The 4,948-nt window shown below is 49.9% G+C and overlaps 1 pseudogene; it reads right to left on the bottom strand.

Annotated features, from left to right (window-relative positions):
• Positions 1-459: 459 nt before the first annotated feature.
• LOC131479774 (E3 ubiquitin-protein ligase RNF5-like) lies at positions 460-4,737 on the bottom strand (annotated as a pseudogene).
• Positions 4,738-4,948: the final 211 nt, after the last annotated feature.

Below are 4,948 nucleotides of genomic sequence, written 5' to 3' on the forward strand. Positions count from 1 at the left end.
GGAGTGAATCATTGGACGGAAGATCTTTCTCTCTGTATATACGGCCTTGAATTAAAAATAAATAAATGCTAAAAAAAAAAAAAAAGAATTTAAATTATATGAACCCGTCCTCTAGTCTAACCAGCCCTCTTTGTGTTGACTTAGTGATCTTCATTCAGGACAGAATAAGTTAGCAAGTTAAAAATCTTTAAACTTTTTTTTTTCCACTTCACTTTTTTTATTGAGTGTGCGTTAAAGGAGGAGGAAACGCGTGGAGTCGGAACTCATTAGACATTGGGGGGAGAATTAAATTAAACCCACAGGAGAGCAGGGGATTGCCCAAGGGAGCCTAGTCCACCTTCAACATCCAATCAAGAAATCTGGGGGGGTGGGTAGAGATCAAAGGACTAAGGGGGGGGGACGCTCTGTAGTCTGCCTTCCTGCCCCCAGGGGTCAGGCGTTGATGGGCCTCCTCCAGCTTTCCCATCCCACACCCATGTCACCCCACCGGCCAGAGCTGGCCTCAACGACAGAAATGGAGGGCTCACAGAGGGGTCCAGGAGGAAGGAAGGGTCGACGGAGACCCCCAATACTGATTCTCCTCTGGCTGGCTGGAGGTGGGCAGGAAGGAGGATTCAGCTCAAATACTGAGCAACCAGAAAAAGAAAAAAATGGCGAGGAACAATGCAAGCTGGAGGCCGGCTGCCCCTGGCCCAGGTCCACACCTGCACCCCGGCGGAAAGGGTCGTGGGTGTTAAAGACAGTGGTGAAAAAGCCAAAGGCAAAAGCACCAACACCGAAGGAGAAGTGGACGTCTCCTCTGCTCTCTGGGGCTGGTCGCTGGCCCTGGGGGCGAGGTGGTGTTTGCAACAGGGGATCCTGGGGCTCCTGGCTTCCTCGCCCATACAGTGGGACCACGGACTCGCCTGCTCCCAGCCTTACACACCGGGCACTGCTGCCGCTCTGGCCGGGCCTCCAGCCACTGGTGCAGGCAGGGCCAGCAGTACAGGTGGCCACACACACTGACCACGGCTTCCCGAGCAGTCTCCAGACGTATGTTACTTTAAGGAGTTATTCCAATATCCTTCCCTGGACCCGGAGCCATTCCTTCTTCCTCACAGCTCATGAAGTTCGCGCCGGTCCAGCCGTCGACCAATCAGATGTAACCTGGCATTCCACCTGAATCCCACCCCAATCTTCCAGCCCCCTCCCCAACTCCACCCACTCGCCAATCATCCCTAGGCATTCACCTGCAGGCGCCAATCCCCTGGGGGCCTGGCCTCAATCCCTCCCAATCCCCGCCCCCTACACCTGGCCAACAAAAAGGCCCCCCCCAGGTGCTGCTCTTTCTCTTATCCCTCCTTCTCTGGTCTCTGTCTCTCTGCTCTCTGGTCTCTCTTATCCCTCCTTCTCTGGTCTCTCTTATCCCTCCTTCTCTGGTCTCTGTCTCTCTGCTCGCTCTCTCTCTCTCTGGTCTCTCTTATCCCTCCTTCTCTGGTCTCTGTCTCTCTGATCTCTCTCTCTCTGGTCTCTCTCTCCTCTCTCCTCTCCCTTTCCTGATCTTCACCACCCCTACCTTGTTCCTGCCCCGTTGGAATAAACCTCCTAAGATACCTTGTTGCATCTGGTGTGTTTCAGCTCATGGTAAAGAACCAGGTTGTGGGAATTAACTGTGCGTAATAATATCGTAATATCGTATGAACTAGAACTCTGTCAATCTTTTTAAATAACTAACAGTTACATTTGAAGGTCGCACCAGCCCCGCCTCGCTTGCGGTTTGGCCCTTGGGGCCCCCAGTCCTCCTCCTCCTCCTCCTCCTCCTCCTCCTCCTCGGAGGCTGCCGTGGCGGGTTCTAGCTTCGCCCCCCACCCCCCGTACCCCTCAGATCCAAAAGTTTGGCGAATACTCAAACAACTGAAAATCAACATACCATATGATCCAGCAATAGCACTCCTAGGGATATATCCAAAAGATCTCCTACACAAGAAACCAACATGCACGCCTACGTTCATAGCAGCACAATCTACAATTGCAAAAACCTGGAAGCAGCCAAAATGCCCATCAATAGAAGACTGGATAAGAAAGCTAGATATCCTGTCTTATAAATGAGTGAACTAATCCATAAATATAAAATGATAAAGACACATAGCTTTGTAATCGCCTGAATAAAAAAAATGATTCATTCCTTTCCCACTCATGTCCCGAATAAATAAATAAATAAATAAATAACACTTTTCTTTCCCTTTTTTGAATAAAATCTTACTCTTAACTATTGGTGTCTGTCACTAGTTTTGAAAGCTGTGGTGTTTTTATGTATTATGATTAGTTTTTATTTTCGGGTACAATTCCATAAGCTCTGGAATTTTCTTTACCCCGTTCCCGAACTCCCCACCCTCTACTGGTTTCCCCATATTTTTACAGTGGCATAGTGCTTCGTGAGCAGTCTGAAGCCCGTCATTGTGCTATCTAAGCGTACCCTGACACTGTGAGTACTGACGACCGCAGATGGTCCTGCATCCTATTGACAAATGACAATTTTCACTGAGGTTTCTTAGATGAGCGCAACGGTCTTTCTCGTGTATGATCTAAAGGCTTGAATGTCATTTCTTGTAAAGTTGGGAAGCACGATTATTAGTCATAATAGCTGTTTTGAGTTTTAAATTTAGAGCTAGTCGCATCACTGCCACAGTCTGGTTACACACGACAAATGCACGTATACGTGTTAAACACTGCTGATAAACACACCGCTTACATGGTAAAGCTTGAGACACATTCAGGAAATATTGAGAAAAGTTAGAGGACACTCAATCTCCAATACTAGACCCGAAAGCACCAGCTACATCTAGGCACCAGGGGAGACCGAACTAAGAAAATGATATCAATGAAGAAAAGCATACTAAGATTTCTCAGTAAAACTGATGATGATTTTAAAAAGATTATTAGAATGCCGATTTACATGGCAGCAGTGGTAAACAGAGTAAGAACATTCACAATCAACTAGACCGTGCAGGTGTGGGTGGCCGAGTCAGGGCGGTCCTCACAGGTTTCCTTATACTAAGTTGTCACAGCAGAAGAAAAGCTCATTGCTGGCTCCTGGGAATGGGAAGTGACTTAGGGAGTGACTCCAGCACCCAGCACCCAGAGCCAGCTAAAATTCCTTGGACGCCTGCTGACCCAGTGCTGCCTTAAATCCACTAGGACTCAGACCCCTTGAAAACCTGGTTACCCAGCACTACCGTAAGCCCAGATCTCAACCCCCTTAAGGCCATTTGCCTTCAGGTTTAAACTGTGTGCTCCACCAATCCCTGGAGGCCTTTATCCCTGGTGTCCACTTACAGCTGCACCTGCCGATGCCGGACCTGGCTCCCCCTTCACACTCCCTTCAAGATGCCGCCGTCCTTTGTCCTGTCTCTTTTCTTCCTGCTCTTTCTTGGGGCCTCTCAGCTCAGCTCTGCTCTGCCCTTTGTCTCTCTCTTCTCTGCTTTCAGTCTCTCCCTCTGCTCCTGCTTTCTGTCTGCTGTCCGCTCCGTCTCAGGTTCCCTGCCCCAGGCTACCTCCCTTCCTGAAATAAAGGCCACTTGTGTGACTCACTTGCCGTGTCTGGCATCTTGGGTTGGGGGGGGAGGAGCTAACATTGGTGTGTTGGCCAGATCTCACCACTAGCGCCCCTGCAGGGGTATGAGTGTGGGAACCCCTTGCATCTAGCCTGCTACATAAGCCAGACGCTTGCTCCTGTGAGCCCTCCTCCATTCTTTCCAAGGACCTTACTGAACCTATAGCGCCTTGATAAGTAAGCACCCCCACCCACGCCGCCTCGCCCCTCGCTTTTGAGAGTGATCTGGCTTGATTGAGCCCCCTCCACTAACTGGTCCAGCTTACTTCCACCTTTCTGGAGTTCACTTCCCTCCTTTTAGGACACAAAATTCTGGTACTGGGAACTGAACTCTTCTGGCCCTCTGGCCTCCAGCTTCTGCATTCCAGCCCTTTGCTCTGAAGTGAACACAGGAGGCCTACTTGAGGTCTCAACCTGACCCCGATGCAGAGAGGTGATGACCCCCATAAAGTCTGCATGTTCTGTTAAGCTCCAAGGACCCAGAGAAACTTGGAGACGCCCACGTTCCTCTGCTGGCCAGTACTCCATTGTCCCTTGGGTAAGCGACCTTGTATGTTATCATGGGGAACAGGGGCACCTTTGGCCACCTGTTGACTAATTTTAGAACTCTTCAATTGGATTGCTGTCTAAACAACTCTCCTATGCCTCCCTAATGTAAATTGGCCTCCATACTCCCTTAAGTAATTCCTCCAAGTTGCCTCCAGGCTGCCTCCAAAAAAACCTGGCTCTCTGAACCCAGACACACTCCCCGATCTTTCCTGTCGGTGTCTGGAAGAATGGAAGGAGGCCCCCTGTGTCCAGACTTTCTTCCATCTCTAATCTAAATCCACTCTTCATCCTGCCCTTTTGTCTTTGTGCACCCCTGGGACCCTGTCCACCATCTTGCCTTTGTTCCGCTCCTCATTTTCTTCCGCCTTTCATCTACAGGTCTCTGGTTGCTCTCCCCTCTGGGGATCTGAGCTGCCACAACCACCTTCAGACCCCGCCTTGGACTGCTAGTGAAGCAAACCTCTCAGCCACTCCTGACCCCACGTACTACTCCAATCCAAGGAAAGGTGGCTTACTACTCGCTGCGGGGGATGGGTGAGTGTGTCTTCCTCCCTTGGCAACAGGTTCTTCTCCACACGTTGGTTCTCAAGCTTCATCCTCCATGCAAACCTGAGGTTATACTAATCCCACCATCTTGGGCTCTGGCCATTCCAGCCAGGCGGGAGAGTTGAAGCCCCCTATAGAGTTGCTAATTGGCTGCCTCCAAAAAAAAATCTCAAAACCCTATAATTCTCAGACCCCTGTCTGCACCAACTCCTTTGCTTCTGCAATGTGGCTGGGCCTCAACAAAAAAAAAAATAGCAAATG

Source organism: Ochotona princeps, chromosome 3 (assembly GCF_030435755.1).
Source record: "Ochotona princeps isolate mOchPri1 chromosome 3, mOchPri1.hap1, whole genome shotgun sequence".
In the NCBI taxonomy this organism is placed as follows: domain Eukaryota; kingdom Metazoa; phylum Chordata; class Mammalia; order Lagomorpha; family Ochotonidae; genus Ochotona; species Ochotona princeps.